The sequence below is a fragment of the Ambystoma mexicanum genome, chromosome 1p (assembly GCF_040938575.1).
Source record: "Ambystoma mexicanum isolate Mex_15411 chromosome 1p, UKY_AmexF1_1, whole genome shotgun sequence".
NCBI classification, from domain to species: domain Eukaryota; kingdom Metazoa; phylum Chordata; class Amphibia; order Caudata; family Ambystomatidae; genus Ambystoma; species Ambystoma mexicanum.
This window is the reverse complement of record NC_090921.1, coordinates 639,906,226-639,923,371: the sequence shown is the minus strand read 5'-3', so window position 1 is coordinate 639,923,371 and position 17,146 is coordinate 639,906,226. Positions and strand designations below refer to the sequence as shown.

General features: G+C 46.6%; 1 protein-coding gene across 2 annotated transcripts in view; it reads left to right on the top strand.

The window, feature by feature from the left end:
* The window catches only part of CFAP300 (cilia and flagella associated protein 300), a 75,495-nt gene that overhangs the window by 7,113 nt on the left and 51,236 nt on the right, over window positions 1–17,146 (top strand). The window lies entirely within an intron of this gene.

Here is a 17,146-nt window from a genome sequence, read left to right as displayed (position 1 = left end):
ACTTCCAACTTTTCCCTTGCACAGCTCCAACACCTATTCGTACTCAGCCATTAACAATGTCGTACACAGTACATACTTTTAGCAAAAGTACTATTTATCTGAAAACGACATGAGCTAAGGCCATCCCTTCTCCCCAAGAAACAGCACCACTGCTGTAATGAAGGAGCATGAGAAACACCCCTCCACCCCATATTACTGTTTGGTGCCTCTTTGCTCATTTTGATCCGCAACTTTCCTTCTTAGCTGTCCTTCCAAAAAAAAGCCATCCGTAAACAAAGTAAATGTTCCTTTTTAAGAACCACCTTTCACAGTTTAAAAATATTTTTTTTAAAAATCGCATACACTCCATCTACTTTATATTTCTCAGTAAAGGGACGCAATAAGATTTTTCAACATTTCCATTTGCAGTTTGTGTTATGCTAATGAATATTGTAGAGTTTGTCCTCCGTTCCAGGGACTGGAGCGGTGAATAAAGGGCGAGCTGGTCAAGTTATCAGGCCAATCGAAGCAAGAGTGCTTAACACGATCTCTGGATCATTACCCCCCCCCCCCTTCCACCCCTAAAATGGGGGATGCATGCCATTAACAATCTAGATTTGCAACACAGTAACTTATGCTACTAAAAAAAAAAAAAAAAAAGGATTTGTCATTCATTAGAAAACTAAATCCTTTTCCAAGATGGCCACCATAGGAAGGCGGTTGTTCCATACAGGGCCCCTCTTCGCTTTCCATGGCAGCCTGCAAAAAGGAAACCCTGTTAACATATTACTACAAGCACTTTTTTCTTCCCTTTCAAATGTATCCTAATGTCGAACAACTTTACCACAAAGCCAGTCCCAGGTGGACATGGCCACTGTAATCCTATCTTTTCTCCCTTCTGGTCATGGCCAGTAGCCACATTGTGCGGATCATGACCTTATACCATGACCCCGAAATTCTGCCCACTCCCTATGGCTGCAGCCTACCCCTCAGCCAATAAACGTATACCGCTATGTTTTTTAACTACATTACGACACTTGTGTAATACGAAAACACTCCCACATCTTGTCACATAACCAACCCCAATGATATTGTACACCTTCTTTGGATAACGTTCCTCTCCAGCGTAGCCAAATGCGCCCATAAGCACCTACGTGCCGTGACGCAGAACCTGAAAATGAACACACAGCGACGTGCAACGTAGCACGTTACATTTTGAAATAATAAACTGGTTTTTAAAAGAAAACATTAACATTTTAGAATTTGTAAAGTACTTTTATTTCACAATAAACCGTCCGAGACCATCAGACTATTCCCATTTTCAATCAAATAGTAACTTTGTTTCTTCGGTCGCCATCGAAAATGTTAATCGTGAGGCACACGTTGTTGTTTTCACATACACAAAGTATTCGTTTTCGATAAAGCAACCGCTTCGGTCGCACAGTGATTTCCAAGACGTGGACATGAACTTCGGCCTACTCCACCATAAAAGATGTTATGTTACTCCTAATGGCCACCAAAGCGTACAGACAAATGGGTCCTGCGCGATCGTCCCACAACACAGTGACGGTTAGGCAGCCGGTCATGAGTATGTGCATCTGGCGTGCAAAAAAGCCATCACTTGGCATCTGGAATCCATGGCAATCACTGTAAGGCAGGATGTAGCTGTTCGGAAAACGTTACAGAAAATAGGTATCAATACCCAACCTTTACCAAACAATTTAAAAAAAGAATGTGGAAAGTGATACACAAATCGATGTGGTCATACATGATATTTTAAAGAAATATTAGCGTTGAAAATGGGTGAATCTAGTGATAGCCTACAAACGCTGAGAATCTACACTCTCCATAACTTAAAAAAAAGGACAACTACACAGAAAGATACTACTTATGTTCTGATAATAAAAACGCAGTAAATCTTCGCCTGTACTTAATGGACAATATATTGAGCAGCAACTTCCAATTTACCGTATGACTTTGGTGACAAGAAAACACCACTTTTTGACTTCCTGCTGCCACATCCCATCCCAGCCTCATTAACCCTCACCTTCCGAAACAGTATTTCAAAAGTTTAACAAGTGCAATGGTGTGTTGTTTTATATGTGTTAGCGGTGATGTCCGCGTACACCAAAACACGAATGAAAGATGGTGGGCACAGCAAAAGAATCTGACACACTTCACGCTGTTCAACATCCAATCAGTGAATGCATCACATGTCCCTGGACATGACGCTACGGATTAGCCAATCGGTTTCTTGTCCGCGCAGCGAACAGGGAAGTGTGACCGCAGAGCGGACATAGATATCACACATTTTTTGAGACATACTTTTTGGTCGGATGGATTGGCACGAAATTTACAAAAGCACGCTTTTGGGACCAACCTCCTGCCGCAAATTTGGTGAAAATCCGTCCAGCGGTTTGGGCTGTAGGCGTGCGCAAAGATTTTCTCCCATTCAGTCTATGCAAAAAAAGACGTTTTGGGACCCCCCCCCCTATAACTTTTCCCCCCCTGGACCAAACATCACCAAACTTTGCAAAGAAATTCACTGTGGCCCATATACTTTTGCAAAGTTTGGTGTGGATTCGTCCAGGGGGAGCGGAGTTATAAGCCGCCCAAAAAAACTAAGTGCATCATTATCACGTTAATAATGCACTTATTTCACATACACGTACATATTTGTGATAAATCCGGCTGACTGTGCATGCGTGCCATGCTCAGTCATGACTTATAGTTAAGCAGTGGGGGCAGGGCCGCCGAAATAGCAGAGGCAATCATTAAAGTATCATGTTGAGAAAAAAAGAGTATGTATCTGTATTTTCCACATCCTGAACGGAAGCCTACAATCACCAGCATGGATGATATTTCACAAGAAATAGTGAACGAAAATACATTACGATCACCAGGTTAAAGTTATGGGTCACCATCTATGCAGAAAAACAGCGAATGAAGCCTCGTTATAGGGAAGGAGAAGTGTTGAAATTGCACTTTGCAGGTGGAGACATTAATCCTTGCACCACCTTAACAACCATCATATCAGGACTTCTTGTTTGGGGTACTGCTCCCGAAACGGTGTGATTGATAATGTAAATGCATCTGTCAGATAGCTCAGTGAGTTCAGTGCTCTCTGCTGAGAACTGTGCTCATCCTCAGATCTGCCAAGTCTGGCCAAGCCAAGATCATTCAGGGTCTTCGAGACAAGCCCCTGCTGGGTTGCTACAAACCAAATGGCCTCACGCTGCCCCTGTGAAAGCGTGGGGTGGAGTGCGTTGACAGCTGATGCCTTGCTTTCCCCTGCAAACAGCGCTTAAAGGACACGCCCACCCTAATAATCATGCCCACCCCACCCTAGCATCTTCCAGCGCCCCACCTAAACACCTATCGTGCACCTCAGCACAGAATACCACCCACCCTGGTTTGCTCCAACTCTACAACCCACACCCTCAAGCTCACCTCAGCAATGAATTATCCAAGCACTCTTGCCACCCACCACAACCCTAACTCATCGCAGCACAACAGCTCACGCCACCCAACCTCTCCACACCACCCACGCTACCTTAGGCCGCTTCCTCACCACCTCACCAACATCACCCCAGCCACCCTTAACCCACCACCTTGCCCACTCCATCCACTCACCAAAGCTAAACTCTCTTACCTCATCCCACACATCCTTACCGCACAAATTTACCCAACATGCACAGACCCTAACTCACCACACCCCACCACCCATTCACCTTACCTCACACAAACACACCCACGCCATGTCGTCCCAGCATGCTACCCACCCTGGTTTGGCTCAACACACCAACCTGCACACCCAACAAAAGTTACCCCAGAACACCTCAAACAACCCATCCTACCTCATCCCCAGCACGTATAGTCATTCCATCTCACTGCCTCCCACTGTAGCTTGACACAACATACCTCCCAGCAACTCACGATCGCCAAGCACATCAACCATTCTAGATCACCCCAGCAGCTCATCCTTCCACACTAGATCACCCCAGTAGCCAAACCTCCAGTATACACTCACCCTGCCGCATACCCTTTCATCCTACCTTACCGCAGCACTCCAAATGACTGTGAAACCTAACAGCACCCCCTTTACTCACCCACCCTAGCATGCCCTGGCCTGCCACTCATTAACCCAGCCGAGCCCCTACCAGAATCCCAAACTTTCACTAGCCCCTCAACCACCAACCAACCCTTGTTGACCCCAGCTCATCTACTTCACCCTAGCACCCCATCTTAGATCGTCTTGTCACCCTACCTATTCCCAAAACACACCTAGCCTAGTTTACCTTAGCACTGAAGCCCACTCACTCTAGATCACCCCAGTAGTGGATCCCAACCATCCGAGCACACCCCAGTCCTATGTTATGTTATGTTACTTGACATTTATATAGTGCTCTATATATCATTGGTATGACCTCAAAGCACTGGTAGGTTGAAAGCCCTTGGGAACCGTGGTTCTGGTCAACAAATTACCTGCCTCAGCTTTGCCCTTCCTCCATCCATGTACCCTAGCGCATGCCAGCCTAAAGCTCACCACACCCAACCCCACCAAGATGTAATGTCAAGAAGTGTGTGAGATCAGCTCATGGGGTGAGAACCAGTTGCACACATGTTTGCAACAAGCAGGTCACAGAAGTAGGTTTACTCATCAATATGATGCACCTTTCCCTACAAAACTAAATATAGTTGACACTAAGTGATTGAGATACACTAACCTATACTTTACTGAAATAAAATAGACCATGCATTGTTTTACAGTAGAAATACTGTACTTATGCATTATGTAACAACTTACATTTTTAGGAATGGAATTGCAGGACTGTCTTTTAACATGTACTGGTCTTTGACAAACACAATATAATTTGCTTAATAAAAATGTTATCTTGATTACTTCTCATTTGAATTTATTTAAAATAGACCTTTTATTGGTTAGCACTTGTTATGACCTTAAGTGGGGTCAACAGGTAAAAGGATACTCTCGATGCCAGGAGAGATCTTCAAGTTGGTTTAATCAGATGACATCAGGAGATTACTTAAGTCAGTTACAGGATACAAGGGACGCCCACTTGCTCCCACCAGCCAGGTTACTTCATTCTCAACTGTCCTGGGTGGAATCTTATCTCACAGCATTCCACTCAGCCACACCTCACACGTTCCATTTGTGACCTCATACTTCAAGCACTCAGCATACATACAATAAGGAGGACAAAGCAGATAACCAAAACACCTCTCCTCCTTACTTCAGACAACCAATCCTAACACCTCTCCTCCTTACTTCAGACAACCAATCCTAACACCTCTCTTCCTTACTTCAGACAACCAATCCTAACACCTCTGTTCCTTCCTTATCACAGCGCGATAACCACTCACCAAATCAGAACACACTACCCAGTTCCAAACACCCGAAATAATTGTACAACCAAGCGTAACTAACATGCATGCGGGCAGGACCCGACCACCACAACTACACTCCTAAACCAACATACAACACAGACCTCCTTCCGCTCCCCACTGCCACCAGGGAACCTCAAAACTGCCAACTTCAAGCACCACCGTACCCACTTTGGGCTACCAAACAAACACAACCACAACCCTCAACAAACTCTGACCTCCGTTTATCCACCCCTGCCACAGGTGAATCATGGGGCTGCCACCCCAAGCACAAAATCCCCACATCGGGACTGGCACAAGGTCCTACCGCAGCTAAATGAGAAAACCAACTAACTTCCCAAACAATCAGCCCAGGAAGAACAACAGGAACAATGCACCACACAGACACGCCAAACAAACACAAGCTCACCCACACAACATTCACACCAGGGCCACAACATGCACGGAGGAGCTCCAAACATGAAGAAACCCAAATCACTAATCCCAGTTTGACGGCCGTTCAAACTGGGCCAACCACAAAATTAGGCTTAAACCCAAAACACGCAATACACTAAAGAAAACCTCCGGCAGCTTGATGAAAATAAGTAGAATAAGCCCTAAGATCACAGAAGAGTGTCAAGGTAATTTACACTCACTGTGAACAAGATTGAACGTGAAGAAAAGATAAACCTGCCTTGGCACTAACAGCCAAGCAACGCAATCCAAGCCCACTACAAAACATCTCTTTACAGGACAAGGGCAATTCATCAAATTCTTGGGAAACCCTCTCCCATCTAACCACTGCAACGAAACTCGCCACTAGACACAACACAACACTTGGGAGTCAGCCAACACTAAATAACTCCTGTCCAGGAAGACTACTAAGTCTCCTCCCTGGACACTGACAACAAGAAAAAGAAGGCGTCCCATCGTTCTTGTGCCACAAACAGCGTGCGGACAGTGCTCTGCCCCACACCTGTTCCATCAATGGGCTACCTCTAACCCATGCTAAACACCTAACATTCGGCATATACCCCCATGCCAACACACCATCTATGGGTTACCTTGCCATCCATACTCATGCAGCTCACACCACACTTAAACACAAACATGCAGCTCACTGCTTAGTATCACTGGGAAGTTGGACTTGCCCATGCATGGGAGTGTCGGCATACACACCCATCAAACGAGACACCACAGTCTCACCTCAACACCGCACACACCCATCTCAATGTGTGAGCATACACACAAACCACAGGGTAAGCACACTCAACCAACAAGCGCTAAAAACATGCCACTATCTGCAGCACACATCACTAGATGGTTGAACTTCCAACCTTTAACATTCAATAATATGCATTCAAGCCACCTTTCCGAAAGCATCTTTTGATTACATGACAAAAGATCCTACAAAAGTGTTCTTAAAATTAACCAGTCTGGCTTAACATATGAGTCCTAAAAGTCCATGTTGCCTTATGATTGCAACGTAACACCCTGAAAATCCTCCACAAGACTTTAAACTAACCCAGGCAATCATTCATGTATCCACGGCAACTTAATTCATCTCTAACCAGTGCATCAACAAACACTGTTACATTTAAAAGTCCACGTTGCATGTTTAATATGGGTTGCCAATAGCACCTGCAAATTCTCAAAACGTTAGTACTACCATCACATTTATATTCACACTAAAACAATCTACACTACTGAAATCAATTAATGTACAAGCATGCCCACGCACCCTGGCATCATAACCACATGCCAGAAGCATGCCCACGCACCCTGGCATCATAACCACATGCCCCCACAAATTAGGACTTAATCACACATAACACAGACTGCACACTTCCTGTGATAACTACCATCACAAACAGAAACAGAGTCTCTTTAAATTGTTATTATGAGCTTGACGACTCTACATTGTTGACACCACCTCGTATATAATACAGCGACAGATGACAAATGAGCAGAGCAAGCTTGTCCCAGTCAACTTACTACACCGGAACGGCTGACCCACTTATGGCGGTTGATGAAGGGAGCTCTGTGAAATAGAAACTGGAAACGCTCCCCGCTCACCGCAACACTACACACATCATTCCTTAATGTGCTACTGTCGTGGTGATCTCCTGGGGGCCGGCAGAGCCGTCCGCGGACCTCCGGGGCTGGGGAGGCCCCAACTTCTCCCGCGTCCCAAAAGGAGTATGAGGCACACACAAGAGAAAAGTAATTACTGCTGTTTATTATAGTAACGGCAGGGTTCGTTCTCCGTCTGTATGCATCCGGGGAGACGCTATCGTTCTTAGTGTGGCTCGCAGTCCCTTTTTACCGTAGTATGACGCGCTACTCGTGTCACCTGGGAAAAACCGTCACAAAAACTATCGCCACTTCGGGTTGGCTCCCCGAGTGGTAGGGTTAGTATAGATACATATATGGGGAAATGTTAGTGGATAGGGACAGGTCAGGTGGCACACTTGGGTTGTCCCTAACACTTGCTACAATAAATTGGTTACACAGGGACCCTTGGTGATTGGCTACCCGAAATGGCGTCAGTGAGGAGCCCTTCGTACTCTGATTGGTTCCCTCGTGAGCCCCCAAGCCTGGGACCATCGCTGTTCCCGGCCCGCGAGGTACCTGGTGTTGGCAACATTGTGCAACTGCCAACACCAGGTTAGTGGTGGACAATGGACAGGTCTTTGCTAGTGGCTGATGATCATGCCTTTCCCATCAGTGTAGGTGTCCAACTTGTCGCTTCGTTGTTGCAACCTGCGTCCCAGACGTGGGACCCCGGCAACTTTCTGTCTTGTAAGCTTGGCATCTTGTCAGTTGGTCATGTGTGTAGAGACTGTAGCTGGAGCATAATTATGAGCATTTAATTTGTTTTTTCGGCCCAGAGGGGTGCTGGCTGCGGCAGGTGTAGCCTTGCCACTGAGAGCTCGGTATGTGGGTTGCAACATTGTGGCCTTGGCGGTGGGCTCTGGCTGGGACTCGTTCTGCATGATCAGCGCATTGCTTTTTGTCTCGAGAAGGTTTTTCATCTTAGAGGCTCCGGCTTGCGGCCTACTTGGGCCTAGTTTTTCTGGGAGGCGATGTATAATTACTAACATGGGCGCCGCCCGCCGGGCGTCAGGGTGTCACAAGTAGTAGTAGTAGATACACATATGTATGATGCTATCTCTATTGAGTACGGTAGCATGAAGCGTCTGCAAACGTGTACACGAGCTCTTCAGGCATCTTGCGTTTCTGCGGTGCTGTAGCTGGCCTATGTGAAAAATAACAACGATGCATGTCCGTGAATATGTCAGTCCGCTACGTCATAGCACTGAGTATGTTCTTCGTGTGGGTTGGTGTGTGTGACCAGTGTGCATGGTGGCACGTGTTTTCTTGTCTGTGGGCTATGTCGTCATGGCATCTGTAACGATGTGGATGCTTTGCGGCTGTTGTTTTAGACGATCTGGTCCATGTCGAAGGCATCGGCTTGGCCAGGGCATGGTAGTTGGCATGCTCCTCGTGCATGTGTGCCACGAACACATGTTACCTTGTCATCTGGTAAGGAGGTGAGTGGGTCAAACTCCTCTTGCGGGGGGTGCTTGGGCCGTGATCCTCTAGGCCATGGTCGGGATGAGAATGGGGGAAGTGTGTTCTCCCATTTTCCCACTTCAGTCCCCCCTCTGGTCGACTTGTATGGGAATGGGGATTTACACCATTCCGCCTCCGTGATTCCCGGAAATACGGGGTTATAATGCCCTGGTAATTCTGGGAATCACAGAGGCGGAATGGTATTACGAGTCCGGCGTTAACCAGGCGGTTTTGTCGACCACAATATTTGTCGACCACAATATTATCCGCTCTCTTGTCTCCGCGTGATCGCCATACCTTTGTTATCCCTCCTAAGTGTCCATACTGGTTCACATGATCTTCAAATGACCATTACATACACACACATCCACCACCGGGTTTGCAGTCGACCCACTTCCCAACATAGCTCTTCGGGTTCCTTGGGTTTTCCACCTTCACAGACAGCGAGTGTGAGTCATTTTCTAATATTTGCTTGCGCAATCTCTCCCTTTCCTTTATTATTATATCTGTATGTCTGTCGTCTTCTACTGGCATTAAGGCGTGCATGCCGATCATTTCATCTGTTGTCCGTGCTGTCCGAGCTCTCCACCACCTTCATCCTAAAAGGGCAGCCATACCCAGTATAATGCACCCAGCTATTATTTTAAGGCCGTCTGACAACCATGATGGCATCCACGACCACAAGTAGGAAAACCAGCTGCCATCTTGTTTCACTCCCTTAGCTGCTTCTTCAATCTTGGCGTGCATCTGGGGAAGTTTTTATACTGCCTCGGTGAGGGTGCCGTTATCTGCGTCATTAGCAGGTATAAATGTGCAGCATGATTTTCAAATTTTTGCTCAAACTCCTCCTTCCATTGCAGTAAGAAGGTCCAGCACATACCTATTCTGTAGTGCTACCATTCGTACTGTCCTCAATTCTTCTTTTATTGCATTAAATCTGTTGACGGTGGAGTTTTATTGTCATCATTAGCTCCCATCTTGTTATTTGGAACCATTTTGCATTTGCATACGCCTGCAGTCCTGGATGTATTATTGATGAGAAGAACATTGCCGCTCTGCTAAACAGTCTGTGTCCTGGTGGAATGTCACTGAGAGCTGTTTCCGATCTTCCCCACAGGTAATTTCCCGTCAGTGGCTCTCCTTGTCTTTTAACTCTTGACAATATGTTTGTGCTGTTATTTTCTTTTCCTTCTTCAATCGTCACAGATCTCTTCCTCCTTTTATTCCCTTCATCCATCTTAGGGAAGTTTGCCAAGTTCACATCTTTCTGTGGTACCACTAGAGATGGTACGTTTATGTGTACCATTGTGCATAGTCCATACCAGGATGGCGGCAAACTGTGGTATGCCTTGTCTCCGGAGGCCCAATAGTGGTCCATTAAAACCGCTGTACCGGCACCCTCCTTAGTTATTGTCACTATCCTTTTGCAGTTGCTGTTCCTTCCGACATGTACGTCTCCGTTGTGTTGATAACATAGGGCCTCATTACGACCCAGGCGGTCCAGAAATAACGGTGGCGGTAAACCCGCCACCACCGTTGTTTCCGGACCGCCTGAGTCCGACCCCTGTAGGCGGGAGGTGATGTTCCCGCCAGGTCTGACCTGGCGGGTTTAACACCTCCCGCCTGCAGGCTGATGAGGAAACACCGGCAGCATTACGAGATGCTGCCGGTGTTTCCATGATCCCCATTTCCATCGAGTCCCATAGGACTCGATGGGAATGGGGATTTACACCATTCCGCCTCCGTGATTCCCGGAAAACCGGGGTTGTAATGCCCTGGTAATTCTGGGAATCACGGAGGCGGAATGGTAATACGAGTCCGGCGTTAACCAGGCGGTTTTACCGCCTCGGTTCACGCCGGACTCGTAATGAGGCCCATAGTGTCGGTGCAGTTAGTGGAAGTATTGATACTGGGTCTTCGTCCTTCTCTAACCAGGTCACTAGTCCGGCTGTCTTAATCCATACGTTGAAACACTTGTTTTCTTCGTCTATTTTTGCTATATTTGGTTTTGTTAGTGTTACCATTTTGCTCCCCATCACTCCGTCTGTCCATCCTTCCTTCGTGTATACTTTCCCATATATTAGCAGCAATGGTCTTTCCCAGCACCCCATTACTCCAGCAACTTCACTTGCGTGCCATTCACATGGTAGGTAATTCAACGTTACTTCCTTCATCTCTCCTTTGTCTGGGCCATCCGTCACGTACTGGAGCCCTTCTGTTAGCTGCCAGTAGTTATTGTACATATGGAGTGTCTTGATTAAGTTATTCCCAGACGGGTATGTGTCTCTCGTCTGCCACTTTATTATTGCCATTCTCCTTTGAAAACGTCCTTTTGTTTGGAACAGGGCCAGGTATATCAGGCATTCTACTGATGTTGCTGGTACTTCAGTAGCCACAAATGCTGTGGAGGCGCTCAAGGCGTATGAGATCAGTGAGCACACATAGCAGTTGTCCTTAGTTGTCCCCTTACCAATTTTGGACATGTGCTGATACCACATGTTGTTTGAGACGTGTGCGGAATCTGTAAGATATGTGTCAACCCCATTATTATCAACATATGTGCTACGTTTAATCCTCCCCCTCCCTAGTCTTGTTCTGCTCGTACCACCTGACACCGTACCTGTTGCAGCCGTGGTAGGGGGTTCATTAGTAGGGGGTGCAGCCAGTACATGGGAAGCATAGTGTGTTTGCCAGACAGTGGCAGCAAGTAGACCAGTGATAAACAACAATCCTATAAGTTTTAATACAATAGCTAATATCACCAGCATTTTCCTCTTACCTTTGCTGTGGTCCTGCAGCTTATTATTTTCCGACGATATAGTTGCCCGCCTGAAAATTTCAACAAAAAAAAGCATTAATTTTGTTAGTTCTGTTTATTCAAGCTCTATCAAATAATCGTTTAATGCCCAAGCGAAAAGCTGCTCCCACGCGTATCTTAGCGACCTATCTCTTAGGGCTGGTAGATGTTCGTGGGGATGTGGAAATTATTGCTCTATGGCCAGAAGGAACGTGTTGTAGTACACACGAATTTTTCTCTTCTTTAAATATTTTGGTCTTTTTATAACATATACAAATTGGTGTGACAATGCTTCGGGTGTGTTGTCGTATGTGGGCAGCATTTACCCCTGGGCAAAACGCAACGTTAGTTACTTCGCTTGTCTTTATACGTAAACAGTTGTACGTGGTACCTGCATGTGCAAGACAAAAAAGAGAAGGAGAACATGCACGTGTCTACAAGTGTGGTGTAATACGACAGTTTGTTATATAATGTCCTTTATTTGGGTAGTGGCATGGGAGGGGTTGGCCGGGGCAGGGTTTTGTTTGCTCTGGGACCTCGTGACCATGAGGTGGGTTGTGGGCAATTGTCCATTTGAGTCCTTATGGGTGTCTGGAGATTGGGAGGGGACAGGGGCTGTGTCGCCTCCTGTCTTTTATTGTTGTTGTTGTTGCTGCTGCTGTGTTGGCCCTGTCATCGATGCAAGGGCCAGTCTTATCTTTGTAGGGCTTGATGTCATGTAGGTGAGTCCAGACCTGTTTATCCCTCAACTTTACTGCTCTAGCAGTTACTTTCTCGACCTGGTGGGGCCCAGTGAATCTCGTGCTATTCCACTTTCTGCTAAAATTGCGAAGGAGAACGTGATTTCCTTCGCTTATTGTCCATAGTGCTGCTTGTTCCTGTCCTTCAATATCTTCTTGTTGGGTAGTCTTCGACCCGCCCGTGTCTTCTCGAGCTGTTGAGTGATAAAGGTGACAATAGTAATCAAGGAATTTATATATTCGAACATTTCATCACCAAAAACAGTTTGTACAGAGTGGCAATCTGTTATGGCCCTTGACGGTGGTGTCAGTGGAAGGTGCATCTGGTGCCCGGTCACCACCTCGTGGGGTGTGTGGTGGTGACCTGACCCTGGCCTGTTTCTTAGTTCAAATAGTGCTAAGGGGAGACTGTATAGCCAGCTCTTTTTGGTAGAATGCTGGGTCTTTGCTATCTCTTCTTTTAGGAGGCCGTTGAGGCGTTCACACACGCCATTCGTCTGTGGGTGGTATGTACATGCAAACTTGTGCTTGATGCCAAGGAGAGCAGTTATGTGCTGAAACATTTCGTTGGCGAAGTGTGGGCCATTGTCTGACCGTAATACTTTGCACACCCCCACCTCGGGAAGACCTCCCTCACTAGGAACTTTGCCGCTCTAAAGGCATCTGCATGGGAGCATGGACTGGCTTCGATCCACCTTGAAAATGGGCATACTACCACAATCCTGTATCTGTACCCCTGACATACATTTATCATGTCAACGTAGTCCATGTGGAGGTGTAGGAAGGTTCCTTCCGGCTGGGGTATAATACCTTTGATCACTTGCAGCGTGTGACCGTTGTAAACTGTTGGCAAGTAAGACAATTACTAATGAAATTTGCAACGTGTGAATTTAATTCGGGACAGAACCACCCTTCCTTAATTCGTGCTGCAATCACCTCTTTTCCTGTGTGTGCGGGATGGTGTAGTTGGGCCAGGGCTGTTTTCAGTAAGGCCAGGGGCATGACTATTTTGCCTGTATTGTTTTGTCGCCATTCCGCATCTGTGGGGGACATTGTGCATCCTCTTCTGACCCACAGTTCTTTCTCCGCCATGGGTGCTGCTGCCTGTATCTCTATTATTTCATTCTCAGGGATATGAGGGTACCCATCATTCATCGGCATCTGTCTTGCCCCCACTCTCCCCTTATCTTTTTCTTTTTCTGGGGGGATCCAAATCTTCCCATAGTACGCAGCATATTTAGCATGTGCGTCCGCTGTTTCATTACCTTTGGAAATGTGATCATCCCTGTTTGTATGGGCCTGACACTTCACCAGGGCCACTTCTTTGGGGTCTTCAATTACTTAAATTAATTCAGCAAGTAGTAGGGCATGTTGCACTGGGGTGCCGTCTGCCCTCCTGAATCCTCTGCACTGCCACTTAATTAACCCAGAGTGTACAGTTGATGTGACATATGCACTGTTGGAATATATAGTTACTCTTTTTGTCATTGCTTTCTTTTAGTGCTAAAATTAGGGCCACTAACTCTGCTGCCTGGGCAGAGTAGTGTTGTGGTAGCTGGACACATTTTACTGGAACATATGTCCAATCCTCTTTCAATCTTACCACTGCTGCACCTGTTCTGCGGACCCCATCACTTTGGTCAATTGTTGAGGACCCATCAATGTACAGTATCTCTCCGCCCCTCTAGGGCGTTTTCCTCAACTTTTCTTGTGCTGGAATATGTGTCGATAGCTTGTGTGCAGTCATGAGCATAGTTGCCATCTTCTACTACCTCTGCTATGAATCTTGCCGGGTTCACGTTGCTGCACCTTACAATTGTTAACTCGGGCCTGGACAAGATCACTTCGTACCCTGATGCCCTTTGGGTGGTCAGTGTTGATTTTGGTTTATTCAAAATGGCAAAAAGGGCATGCTCCACATACAGTGTAGTTGGGTGACCCATTGTTATTGAGGATGATTTTTACACCGCAAAGGCTGTGAGTCAGGGAGAAGAATGCATTTTTGAGGTCAATCGCAGTAAATCGTGATGCCTCTGTTGGTATTCCACATAGTATAGTGACTGGGTTAGCCGCTATAGGGTATTCTGCCTCTACAATGTGGTTGAGGGGTCTTGGACCCTGTATGAAACGCCAAGACCCTCTCTTGGCCTTGCGCACAGGATACACAGCCGTGTTGCATGAAGACTCTGATGGTACTAGTATGCCTCTCTCTATTAGTGCTGTTATTGTTTCATATATTCCTTCATCTGCCTCTTTTGATAGTGGGTATTGCTTCACTTTCGGCAGTATGGCCCCCTTTTTCAACTTTATTTTCACACCTCCAATGCTTTTGATGCAGCCCACGTCATATGGACTGGTGGTCCATAGAGATGCATGTACTTCTGCCATATCCTCCTCATAAAACGGCACAACTGCAGCGGCTGGTGCTTCTAGCGCCAGTGCCATCTTTTGTGCTACATCTCTGTATGTTACCGTCGCCCAGATGTGGACGCTCATTTGAAACACCATCTCACCCTCACCGTTATCATCTGAGAAGAGTTTTTCATCAGATACTTGTGTTAGTCGGCACCCTTCTGCTAGAGCTATAACTGCCCTCCATGCCCTCCCTTCCCTGTCTTGGGCATGCACCGCAATGTAATCCTGCGTTGCCACAATGCTCTCAATGTTCAGTGATATCCTCGTCCCTACTCTCACTGGTTGGTGTTTCTGGTCGGAAAAGGTAAGTTGTAGGCCTCCTCCAAACTTTCCCTTCAATTCCTGGCAGCCATGCTATTGCCATGTCTGTCCCATATTGGAATAGTTCTCCATCTATTGGTTCTGCTCTTGCTACTGTTTTGCCGCAATACGCCTGTAATATTTGTTGTGCTGTGAGCATGCTTTATGCTTGGTGTAGAGAAAATTATCTCTTTGTCAGTGAAGGAGATAGTCATGTTCAATCTGCTCATGATATCTCTACCTAGTATGTTTACTGGTGACTTTTCTGAGTATAGCAGTGGCAGTGACATATCATGATCACTTACAGATAGGGAGATGTTATCTGTGAAAGGAACCAACCCTCGAGCCCCAGAGAATCCTTGAGTGTTCATAGCTTCGCCTGACAGTTGAAACTTACCCTCTCTTATGCATGACCTAGTGGCCCCTGTGTCAACTAAGAAGGAACATTTCTTGTCACCTATTGTCACCTGTATGCGTGGTTCCTCCGCAGGGTAGGTGTTATTGATAGGATGGGACACATCAAGGACGTCTGTGGGCTGTCCTATTTTGGGTATAGTGACTGTCCATTTCCTGTGTATGGGTTGTGACCCAATATTGTCACCTTTCCCAAGCTGTGCCTGGGCTACATGTGCATCAGTAGACGTTATTGTGCTGTCTTGTATTTGTGCTAATTGTTGGCCAGTTCGGACCTGCTGTTGCTGCTGTATACTTGGCTGTTGCTGCAGTTGTGCGTGTGCTTGTGTGTTTAGTTGTTTTTGCTGTTGTGTTTGCACTGTCTGTTGTTGTTGCTGTTGTGGCATTTGTGTTTGTTGTGGCGGTAGTTGTTGTTGTATTCCCTGCTGTTGGTAAACCTTTTGTTCCCCCATAGGCCCTTGATGTCCCTGCTCCCCCCCAGGCCCCTTGCGCTGGTCTCATCGTACATGTGCGCGACATATGTCCTACTATTCCACATATCCAACATGTCGGTGGTTCCCGTGCTTGCCATTGAAGTCCCCCCATGTAGTCCTGATACCCCTGCTGGCCCTGTTGATCGTAAACTCGGAACCCTCTCCCTTGCTGGTTGATGGGTGGGCCATATCATCTCCCTCTCATTTGCCCGCCCCTCCCTCTGTAGTTGTTTGAGTACCCGTTTCCCATTTGCATATAACCTCCTCCCGTTTGTTGTATGGGTGTCGGGGGAGGAAGCATTTGCTGTGTCACTACTTGTGCTTGCTGTGGTGGTGCTACCTGTAGTTGTGTTGTGTCTTGTGTCACCATTGTCTGTGGTTGTGCGGGGGCTGTTATCAGTGCTCCCTCCATGGCATATTTCGATAGCTTCTTCTGAACCAATTTTGTTTATTCAGCCTTCCTATCCTCCTCCTTTTGTTTCATTTTTTTCCTGCCACATCCTGCAGTAGTGTACTATTGTCAGTTGTATTTCTGGCCATCCTTTAGCTTCCATGCCCACTAACTTCTTTAACTGTCTCTGTACTTGCTCTGGGAGCCCTTGTACTAGTATGTGGTAAAAAATTGCTAGTGTTTTGTCCCACGGTTCCCGTGTTTCCAAGCGCCACTTCTCCTGAATCTCCTGTATGTATTCAACAGGATCTTCATTCTCACGCATCTTTCGTGATGTAATTGCTCCTATGTCTGAAGTGTCTGGAAACTGTACCCTTAATGCTTGCCAAACGCATGTCTGCAATTGGCAAATGGTGCTCCATCATGTGCTGTGTCATGTATTGTCACCCCGGGGAATCCCCCCCTCTTCCATATGTCATCAGCAGCATCCCCCAGTATTGACATTAGGAGGCCCTTCACGTCTCCCACCGCTAATGTTTGCCCTGCATTGTGTTTTTCCATCTCAAATATCCACTTCCCAGCTCCTGCACTCAACGATGGGAGTCTGCATTTTATATTTTCCTTGTCTGCATGCTTCCAGGGGATGTATTGTGGTCTCGTTCCTCCCCGCTCCTGTAGT